Raw genomic sequence first — 12,166 nt, forward strand, 5'->3', positions numbered from 1 at the left:
GAGCCCGCGCCGGCGTCGCGTTCCCACGCTTTCTCAGGCTACCCCGGGCCTGCCCTCGGGCTGTACGGGATGGGAACGACGGCAGAGAAGCGTTGTCCGTTAACAGTAGGGTCGGGCCGGCCATTGCATGCGTGCCTAGGAATTGGAAACGCGTGTAGGGGAGGCGAAACTTTACCCTCAGGGTCCAGAGCTGCGCCGGAGAATTACATTGATATAAAACAAAGTAACAGGAGAAAAGCACACACATTTATTTAATACGTTTTGTGACGTGGGAGACTTCATAAGGAGATGCCACGAAAAAGTGGCAAAACTACATGCTTTTATACTACACCGAACCAAGAGTGGCAATTGTGGAAAAGTAACTAAAATATTTGGGGAGGCTAACGGAAGATTAGGATTATTTTAACAAGGTCAGTTTGTGCAGAAATCCCTTGGCTTTGACCACCCGTCTCCGGTGATAAGTGTTTCTTCTCTCCTGGTATAGGGAGGCCATCTTTTACATGAAAGTTTTATCTCCTTCGGAAGAAAATAGGTTTAGAGCACCCTTCTGCTGTTTTTCAAGTGCTTTTAGCTCAAAATAATCCTGATGCCAAAGTGGCATATTTTGGGGTGGTATATTCTGCCACCCTTCATGGGGTATCTGAACAAACCTTAACTTGGGAGGAAAAAAGTGGAAACAAAAGACGTGAGCGTCAGCACAACTGTTGTCAAATTTGGTAAAACCGTATATTTACCAGGCTGTGTTTTTCCACTAATGTTCCAAGGTCCGCTTCACCTCCTTTCTCTTGCTCCGCATGCATTTCATACTTGTGAAGGGATAAGTTGGCCAAAACTAAGAAGGTAATTTTGAAAGGGCCATTGGTCTGAAGGCAAACGACTTCTGTAAACATCACTTTTCTCGTATGTGTTCAACAACCGTAGATAACAATTCTTAACTCACAGGATGTTAGTGACTGAATTAGGTGAAGTATATAAATTGCCTAGCAAACTGCTTGATTTGGTAGCTTAAGTAGGGCCTCAATAAATGTTAGCCTCTTTCTTACAGTGAACAATTTCAGTCATATGGTTTAGAATTCATATATCAATATTGGTTTTTCTCTAGATTTTTTCTATTTTTACATACATATACCTGTTATATTTGTGACTTAGTGTTCGTTTTTTATAACAAAAATCCCTGAGAAGCATTAAAAAATCCATCATTAATACTTATTACAGGTTGCTATCTCAATACTCTTTGGGGTAAGTAGGTTACTGCAATGTTTAGTGAAAGATGAGTGACATGAACTCTTGACAGGTGTTTGATGTTGGTAACATTCTCCATGAGAACAACAAAGCAGTGTGGGGAGCAGGTGAGTTTCATTTTCAACCTCAAAGGAGATAAACTCTGATTCAACTCCAGCTTCTGAAATGGCATGTTTTTCTTTTTACCCTTTACATCTGGATAAGTGTGATTTTGTCCTCAACTAGATACTAAACTGACTTATGTTTAAAAGAAAATTAAACCACAAATAACTAATAGGGCTTGTGATATCTCTATGCAAATAAAATTATAATTGTTAAAATTTGTTTTATTTCTTAAAATATGTTGAGAATGCAATTAAGATAAAGATGTGAAGCTATGCATTTGATAGATGTGAAATTACATGAAAATGAAGGTGTTATGAGTTGAATTGTGTCTCCCCTTTCCTCCCCTCAAAGATATGTTGAAGTCCTAACCCACTGGAACGTTATTTGGAAATAAGGTTGTGACAGATGTAATTAGTTAAGGTGAGGCCATACTGGCCCTTAATCCAGTATGACTGGTGTCCTCTATAAGAAAAGAAGAGCAACAGAGACACACCTGGAGAAAGAAGATAGCCATGCGATGATGGAGTCAGAGACTTGGTTGCCTTCCAACACCAAAAGCTAGGAGAGGCGAGGAGGGATTCTCCCCTATAGATTTCAGGCAAGCTTGGCCCTGCTGACACTTTGATTTTGGACTTGGAGCCTCCAGAACTGTAAGACAATAAATTTCTGTGGTTTGAAGCCACCCAGTTTGTGACACCACTAGGAAACTCATGCAGAGGGTAACTTGTTAATTTCTAAGTTAAGTGTTGAATGGTTTTCTTCTGATGATGTATGCCGTGGTAGGTAAAGATTACATAAATATACTAACACTATAACAGTTTATTACTAAGATCTTTTTTTTTTTTTTTTTTTTTTGAGACAGAATCTCACTCTGTTGCCTGGGCTAGACTGCCATGGTATCAGCCTAGCTCACAGCAACCTCAAACTCCTGGGCTCAAGCAATCCTACTGCCTCAGCCTCCCAAGTAGCTGGGACTACAAGGCATGTGCCACCCTGTCTGGCTAATTGTTTATATATATTTTTTTAGTTGTCTGGCTAATTTCTTTGTATTTTTTTTTTTTTTTAGTAGAGATGGGGTCTCACTCTTGCTCAGACTGGTCTCAAACTCCTGAGCTCAAACGATCCTCCCTCCTTGGCCTCCCAGAGTGCTAGGATTACAGGCGTGAGCCACCATGCCCAGCCCATTTACCTGATCTTATTTTAGGTTAACTGTGTATATATTTGGTGTAATCAATCAATAAATAAAATTCACCTCCAGTTCTAAAACCACTCAGATCTGCTTCTCTGAATTGTATTTCCATAAATAGGCACTTGTAACATTTTTTACAATATTTGTCCGAATGTATGAAAAGCAGCAAACCAATATAGTAGCAGTTTTTTAAATTATGGAAAACAGACACTCTTACTTTTCTAACAGCCACTTCCTCCCTTTCATTTGATTTTGTAGTGGCTGTGGACTTCAGGAGGATTGGTCACAGCTCTAGACGCCAAGTCATGATTACTCTGAGCCAGAGGTCCTCAAAGAGTGGTCTCTGACCAGTAGCATCAGCTTTATCTGTCAGTCAGCCGGAAACCACACAATTTGATAGGGGAAGTTTAATATAAAGAGCTGTTATCAATATTAACCATAAGGAGACTGATGTAATGAGATTACACATGTATCTCACACGTATGTGCAGCTAACCTAAAATGAGATCAGGTAAGTGATTTAAAGAATTTTTAGTAATAAACTGTTACTGGGTTGGTAGATTATGTAATCTTTACTCACTAATAGCATACATCATGAGAAGTAAAAGAGAACTGTGAAGAATACAGGAACAGCAGAGCAAGGAGCAGCTAAACCTCTAGCACTGAGAGGGCACTCAAGGAGAAGGTCCCCGTTACTAGTTTTCTGTTGCTGTGTGATAAATTACCCCCAATTTAGCAACTTTATAAGCACTTTTTATCTCACACAGTGTCTGAGGGTCAGGAATCCAGTTGTAGTTCTGGCTCACTATCTCTCCGGAAACTGTTGTCCAGCTCTCAGCCAGGGCTGACATCATTTTAAGGCTCAACTGGGGCAGGAAAACCTTGCAAGCCCATTCGCATGGTGGTTATCGGTGGTTATCGCCTCAGTAGCTGTGGGCTGGAGGCTTCAGTTTCTCACCACACAGGCCCCTCCATAGGGCTGCATCATGACCTAGTGGCTGGCTTCCCCAGAGTGGGTGATCAAAGAGAAAGAGTGTGCCAGGAGCAGCAGTTACTGCACAATGTAATCTCAGACGTGATGTACCATCACTCCTGCCATGTTCCGTTCATTAGAAGCAAGACAGTAAGTGTAATCAAGCGTAATCAAGTGGAGGGATAACATGGGAGCATAAATAACCTGAAATGTAGGGCCCTGCAGCCAGGTCTGAGATCTTGAACTTGTCTGAGAAGGCATGGCCATAGCTACTCACTAGCCGGCAGAGAAATTGCTGATACACCAGGGGAACCTGGTGGAAATGGACCCCTCCAGAATCATGCAATGAGTGTTACAGTGAGAATATATAAAGATATCTCGGTGCAAGAGAAGAAAGAAGAGAGATTAATTCTGCCCATTAGTATCAGGGAAGGCTTTTCAGGTTAAGATGATATTTATGTGGTTCTTGAAAGGTTAAGTGGGGATTTTCCAGGCGAAGGTGGAGGACTGCATGAGCAAGGACGTAAGAGACAGTGCATTCAGGGAATGTCAGGGAGTGAAGTGTGACTGGAGAAGAGGGGGCGTGAACGACACTGGGGGTCATGAGGCTAAAAAGGTAGCTTTATTTTAAAATCAATTTTATTGTGGATATTTAAGGTATACAACATGGTATTATGGGATAATAAAGGTAGTATGTGGGTTTCTATGGTGAGGCAAATTCACATATCAGTAATCTCACATAATTACCCATGTTTTTGTTTTTGTGGCAAGAGCCGCTAAGATCCACTCATTTAGCGTGAATCCCAGATACAAAACAGTTTTATTACCTGTAGTCCTCATGTTGCATCTTAGCTCTCTAGACTTGTTTGTCCTGCATATTTGCTACTTTATATCCTCTGCCCTATGTCTCCCCATTTCCTCTCTTTACCCCTCTTCCCACCAATAGTGTACAAGAGTTCCCTTTCCTTCATACCCTTGCCAACATCTGTTTCTTTGACTTTTTGATAATAGCTATGCTAATGGGTGTAAAGTGATACCCCGTCATGGTTTTGATTTGCATTTCCCTGATTAATGATGCCAAGCACCTTTTCATACACCCGTTGGATATTTTTATGTCTTCTTTGGAGAAATGTCTATTCAGGTCTTTTGCCCATTCTTTAATTCGTTTGTTTTTCCACTGTTGAGATGTATGAGTTCTTTATAAATTTTGGATATTTACCCCTTCTCAGATATATGGTTGGCAAATATTTTTTCCCAGTCTGTAGGCTGACATTTCATTTTGCTGATTGTTTCCTTTGCTGGACAGAAGCTTTTTTAGTTTGATAGTCCTATTTATTTATTTTTACTTCTGTGGCCTGAGCTTTTGGTGTGATATCCAAAAAATCATTGCCATAGTCAATATCTAGGAGCTTTTCCCCTGTGTTCTCTTCTAGTTTCTGGTCCATCTAAAGGATTTTAAAACCTTTTCCACAGAAAAATGAATCAGGAAAACTCTTACTTGCTGTCTGTAATTTGACATAATCTTTAGCTATTGGAAATGTTTTATTTTATAATTCATTATTTAATTTTCCATACTTTTCTTTAAAAGTGGATGTTCTTTTGCTTCAAAATTTGTTCAACATCATAATATATCATGGAAACATAAGGAAATCGCTACTTCTCAACTGTCCAGAGAATTACAATTTTTTTTTCTTCATTCAAAATGAACTAAAGTAATGTGTGTGTTGGGTGGAGGGTGGGGGATATACTCTGAACTTTTCTCCTCAAACTGAGGTTTGTGGACTAAAAGCCTCAGCATTTCCTGAGAGCTTGTTAGAAATGCAGATCCCACTCCAGACCTAAGGAACCACAGTCTGTATTTTAACAAAATCCCCAGGCCAGGGAATTCATAAATTTGAGGAGTATGGGTCTATATATAGCTTTGTTGAATTTTCTTTTAATATGAACTTCACCTCCAGCCAATTTTCAGTTCCTGATGTGGAAAGATACTGACATAGAAGGGTAATGGTGAGATTATGGAGAGGAAACTAATGAAATGTGGTAAGTTAGCATTGCCTGTCTTTTAGAAATAAACTATAGTGTACAGCAGTTAAGGATTTTGATAGACCTATGTTTGACTCCTACTTTTCTGCCACTTACTGGCTATAAACTTTGGGCAAGTCATTTAACCACATTGAACCTTTATTTTCTTACCACATCAACTTGTTATAAATGGTTAAATGAAAAAGCTAATTGAAGTTCTTATTATAATATAGCATATTTGTTAAAAGCTTGTAATAATATAGTTGTAATATAACCACATCTTTCTCACTGGGTTATTACAATGGCTAATTGAGTTAATACATTTAGAATATTCAGAACAGTGCCCAATATAATTAGTAATACAGATACATAGGTAAGTATTAGGTTGGTGCAAAAGTAATTGTGGTTTCACACCATGAAGTTTAAATCATTACAACTAGGCTAAACACATCTTTATTGATCAAAATAGGAACCATTACAATCAACACCTTTGCCAATGAGAAATAAATTTGTTTATTCCTGTATTGTAAAAATCCGTGCTTTGGGATTCGACAAACTCTCGGAAAGCATTTTCTGCTTCCTGCTGGTTGTGGAAGCAGTTTTCCTGCAAAAAGTTATCGAGATGCTTGAAGAAGTGATAGTTGGTTGGCAAGAGGTCAGTTGAATATGGTGGAGGAGGCAAAACTTCGTAGCCCAATTCATTCAACTTTTGAAGCTTTGGTTGTATGACGTGCGGTCGGGCGTTGTTGTGGAGAAGAATTGGGCCCTTTATGTTGACCAATGCCGGCTGCAGGCATTGCGGTTTTCGGTGCATCTCATCCATTTGCTGAGCAGACTTCTCAGATGTGATGGTTTCATCCGGATTCAGAAAGCTATAGTGGATCAGACCGGCAGCAGACCACCAAACAGTGACCATGACCTTTTTTTGGTGCAAGTTTGCTTTGGGAAGTGCTTTGGAGCTTCTCCTGGGTCCAACCACTGAGCTGGTCGTTGTATAATATCCACTTTTCGTTGCATGTCACAGTCTGATCGAGAAACGGTTTGTTGCATACAGTAAGAGAAGACGACACTTCAAAATGATGATTTTTTTGAGTTTTGGTCAGTTCATGAGGCACCGACTTACTGAGCTTTTTCACCTTTCCAAGTTGCTTCAAGTGTCCAACGACTGTAGAATGGTCGACCCCTGAGTTCTTCGGCAACTTCTCTTGTAGTTGTAAGAGGATCAGCTTTGCTGATTGCTCTCAGTTGGTCATTGTCAACTTCTGTTGGCCTGCCACTGCACTCCTCATCTTCAAGGCTCTTGTCTCCTTTGCAGAACTTCTTGAACCACCACCGCACTGTACGTTCATTAGCAGTTCCTGGGCCAAATGTGTGGTGGATAGTAGTGAGTTGCTTTATGATCCATTTTGAACTTGAATAAGAAAATTGCTAGCATTTGCTTTTTGTCTAGCATCATTTCCATAGTCTAAAATAAACATAAAATAAGCAGCAAATAATAAGTCCTTAGCAAAAAATGCACACTAAAGCAAGAAATGCTTCTTAAAGCAAGAAATGCACACTAAGATGATATCTAACAGAATCATGTTTAAGAATGAATTCCAATATCAAAGGGCAAATTTCAACAATACTAAAACTGCAATATACTTTTACACCAACCTAAATAGTAAGAGTTCAGTTAATGACAGCTATTGACATTATTATGTATATCTCTCCTTATTATAGTATAAAATATAATGAAAAATTTCTTTAAATTTTATATTTTCATTGGAATACAGGAAAAAACATATAGCCTTCACTTTTTCCTTCTTAGGGAGATGCTTATTCTTGTCTCCTTTTCCTTCTGAGGAAAATATGGTTGGATATGCAGTGTTCATATGGGTGGGTCCTCAGATTGTCAACAAATTCCAGATTTCTAAATCCGGTACCACATACTTTACTCACTCCCCTCATCTCTGAGAGGGGGCAGGACTCCTGCTGAGGGTGGCAGGACAATGAGGAACAGCCACACTGCACCCCGGGGAGTGTGGAGGTGGGGAGTTCTACCCACACTCTCCCAGCACACACTGTTCACGTTCTGGCCTCAGCACAATTGAAAATTGACGTGAACCATGCCATGGGTCTTCAGATTTACCTCTCTGTGCTTAAAACCTCAGACAAAAGCTCTGAACAGTTAATTGGTGATTACTAAAGGGCTTACTATGATTTATTTTTGTTTCTCTTCACTTCTCTCCTTGAACAAGAATTTTTTCTTGAATATGCTTGAGTCATTTTTATTTTTAAATATCTACACTGTTTGATGCTGAACTAAGAAAATAGTACATACTCAGTAAATGTTTGTTAAATGAATGAATACATGTATTGAAATTAAAAAAGCATTTTTATATTACTAGAGGCATTTTTGCTTATTAATAGTATAGTTTCATTTTTTTAAAATCTCAACATTGAGAAAGATGGAATCCTCCCTAACACATTTTATGAAGCCAACATAACTCTGATACCAAAACCAGGAAAGGACACAACAAAAAAAGAAAACTACAGACTAATATCCCTCATGAATATAGATGTAAAAATTCTCAATAAAATCCTAGCAGATCGAATCCAGGTGCTTATCAAGAAAATAATCCATCACAACCAAGTGGGCTTCATCCCAGAGATGCAGGGATGGTTCAACATACGCAAATCTATAAATATAATACACCACATAAATAGAAGCAAAAACAAAGACCATATGATCCTCTCAATAGACGCAGAAAAAGCATTTGACAAAATTCAACACCCTTTTATAAGAACGCTTAACAAAATAGGCATAGACTGGGCCTACCTAAAAATGATACAAGCCATATATGACAAACCCACAGCCAACATTATACTGAATGGGGAAAAATTGAAAGCATTCCCACTTAGAATGGAACCAGACAAGGTTGCCCACTGTCCCCACTGCTATTCAACATAGTGCTGGAAGTCCTTGCGAGAGCAATCAGGCAAGAGAGCAGAAATAAAGGCGTACAAATGGGGACAGAAGAGCTCAAACTCTTACTCTTTGCTGATGATATAATATTATATCTAGAAAACCCCAAGGATTCAACCAAGAGACTCCTGGAACTGATAAATGAATTCAGTAAAGTCTCAGGATACAAAATCAATACACACAAATCAGAGGCATTAGTATATGCCAATAACAGTCAAACTGAGAACCAAATCAAAGACTCAATACCCTTCACAATAGCAACAAAGAAAACAAAGTACCTAGGAATATATTTAACTAAGGAGGTAAAGGACCTCTACAGGGAGAACTATGAAACATTGAGGAAGGAAATTGCAGAGCACGTAAACAGGTAGAAAACCATACCGTGCTTGTGGATCGGAAGAATCAACATTGTTAAAATGTCTGTACTACCCAAAGTGATCAACAGATTCAATGCAATCCCTATTAAATTACCAACATCATTTTTCACAGATATAGAAAAACTGATTTTACGCTTTGTGGAACCAGAGAAGACTCCATCTAGCAAAAGCAATTTTAGGCAACAAGAACAAAATGAGAGGTATTAATTTACCAGACTTTATACTACAAGGCTGATGGTTATTAAATCAGCTTGGTATTGGCACAAGAACAGGGACACAGACCAGTGGAACAGAACTGAGACTCTAGATATAAAACTGTCCTCATGTAGCTATCTAATCTTTGACAAAGTAGACAAAAGCATACACTGGGGAAAAGAATCCTTATTGAATAAAATGGTGCTGAGAAAGCTGAATAGCCACATGCAGAAGACTGAAACAGGATCTGCACCTTTGACCTCTCACAAAAATCAAATCACAGTGGATAACAGACTTAAGGTGTGAAACTATTAGAATTCTAGAAGAAAATGTGGGAAAAACTCTTGTAGACATTGGCCTAGACAAAGAATTTATGAAGAAGACCCCTAAGGCAATCGCAGCAACGACAAAAACAAATAAATGGGACCTGATTAAATTAAAAGGCTTCTGCACAGCCAGAGAAACTGTCACGAGAGCAAACAGACAACCTACAGAATGGGAAAAAATTTACGCAGGCTACACATCTGATAATGGACTGATAACTAGAATCTATTTAGAACTCAGGAAAATCAACAAGAAAAAATCAAACAACCCTATCAAAAAGTGGGCAAAGGACATGAATAGAAGTTTATCAAAAGAAAGACAGAAGAATGGCCAAGAAACATGTGAAAAAATGCTGAACATCTCTAATCATCAGGGAAATGCAAATCAAAACCACAATGAGATATCACTTAACTCCAGTGAGAATGGCCTTTATCAAAAAGTCCCAAAACAATAAATGTTGGCATGGATGCCGAGAGACAGCAACACTCATACACTGCTGGTGGGACTGCAAACTAGTGCAACCTCTGTGGAAAGCAATATGGAGATACCTTAAACAGATACAAGTAGACCTACCATTTGATCCAGCAATCCCATTATTGGGCATCTACCCAAAAGAACAAAAGACATTCTATAAAAAAGACATCCGCACTCGAATGTTTTTAGCAGCAAAAGTCACAATTGCAAAGATGTGGAAACAACCCAAGTACCCATCGATACATGAGTGGATTAGTAAACTGTGGTATATGTATACCATGGAGTACTAATCAGCTATAAGAAATAATGGTGACATAGCACCTCTTGTATTTTCCCAGATAGAGCTGGAACCCATTCTACTAAGTGAAGTATCCCAAGAATGGAAAAATAAGCACTACATATACTCACCATCAAATTGTTGTCACTGATCATCACCTAAGAGCACATTTAGGAATTACGTTAATCGGGTGTCAGGCAGATGTGGGTGGGGGAGAGGATGGGTGTATACATACATAATGAGTGCGATGTGCACCGTCTAGGGGATGGACACGCTTGAAGCTCTGATTTGGGTGGGGGGGCATGGGCAATACATGTAACCTAAACTTTTGTACCCCCATAATGTGCTGAAATAAAAAAAATAAATCTCTATTTAAAATGTTATGTGCACATGTCAGCATCTTGGTCTCCTGGATGATATTCTAAGCTAATGTAGATGAAGACTCTGTGATATACTTTGGGAGGGTCTGGGTGAGGAATGTACCCCATAAGGGCAGCTAGCAGTCTTCTAGGGCCAGAGTACGTTTTGAGCAAATTTTGCTTGAATAAAATTGAATATAACAAACTGAACTTTTCAGAAAATGCTCCTGTCTTCCATGTATTTTAATTAAAACTGTACAGCAATCGTTTAATCAAAATGAAACCTAAATTCTCCCTGAGAGCGTTCCATAATTAAATATAATTTGACCACTATGTCCCACTATCTCCATGGGGTCCTCATCATCTCTTGAAGTATATTTATGTTTGTTTTGAGCCCTTGAGTTCAGTTTATTAATATGCCATCTATTAGTTTGTCCTTGGTTCTTTATTGCAATTATAAACTTCCTTGTGGTTAGTATATATATCCCCTAGAGAGTATGCATAGCAGATTATCAGTGAATTTTTATGACACATCAAAATTGGGCTAGGTGTATGTACTTAGGATAGGTAATCTGGAATATTTTCTATTATATTACTGACTTCAAAATAAGAAGAACAGAAAGGGACCTGATTATGTAAATCTATGCCTATTTTTGGGAAAGTGAAATATTTTCAAACATCTAAGCAAATTGCATTTTCTTGGTACAGATGCAGTTTAGAGAAGGGCTTGTTTACTGAAAATACCACTAATGAAAGTATGTTTCCACTCCAGTCTAACTCTTTACTGCCAAAATATACAGCTCTCCCCACCCACCCCGTTTTTTACCTTCAGTAATTACCTTAAAGGTAAGGATTGAGGTACTTTTGTTTTATTTGTTTGCAGAATGGAGTGTTAAAAAACCAAGCCTACACTCTTTCTGTGTAACCATCACAGAGCATGTGATTTACAAATGATCATTGGCCTAAGAGAGCTGAGATTATGAAATGCTGTTTCCCCCGAGATCCAGGCCCCCTAACAAAAAGGCTTGTTAAAACTTTTTGTAGTAGTGTTACAGCTCTTTTAGAATTTGTCTAGCAGATGTTCTGGTCCTCACTGGAAGACCACCCACCCAAGTTAACTAAAAAAAAAACAAGAAAAACTTTTTGTAAGAAAGAATTATTTACTGTTCTATACATTTGCAACTTTGTACATATATCATCACCTATACGAAATGCGGGTCAAAAATCTATTCTTACCATCTTAAAAAAGTAGGCAAGTCATTCTTTCTTAGCTTCAGTTTCCTCATATGCCATGGGGTTGATAATGCTGTTTTAGGATTATCAAGAGGATTAAATTAGAAAAGTGCTTCAAGTACCTAGTGTATCTTGGGAGTGTGGTAAATGATTTTATTAGTAAGCTCCTCTGGTGCATATAAAGTAGTATTCAAACCCAAAAGTTTGATTCATGCATAACTGTTCAAAGCTTACCTTTTTCTTTTTAGGAGTTATTTATATGTGCGTGTTGAATGCCTATTTTGAGACTTTCCGTTCTCCTCTATTTGAGGTTAAGATCATGACTCTTTAAAAGTTGTCAGTCTTTTTTAAGATCTCTGTATTTTTATTATATATATGGCAGTTGTATTTCCTCAAACTAGCACTAAATTAAAAAAAATACAGAAGAAT

At 38.4% G+C, this 12,166-nt stretch overlaps 1 protein-coding gene and 1 non-coding gene across 2 annotated transcripts in view; both read left to right on the forward strand.

Moving 5' to 3' along the window:
• Positions 1 to 12,166, forward strand: part of LANCL2 (LanC like 2) — a 57,106-nt gene that overhangs the window by 611 nt on the left and 44,329 nt on the right. The window lies entirely within an intron of this gene.
• Positions 11,549 to 11,610, forward strand: LOC123647861. Its single transcript, XR_006738392.1, has one exon. It is a non-coding gene; the product is annotated as a U7 small nuclear RNA (small nuclear RNA).

Source organism: Lemur catta, chromosome 11 (genome assembly GCF_020740605.2).
Source record: "Lemur catta isolate mLemCat1 chromosome 11, mLemCat1.pri, whole genome shotgun sequence".
NCBI lineage: Eukaryota > Metazoa > Chordata > Mammalia > Primates > Lemuridae > Lemur > Lemur catta.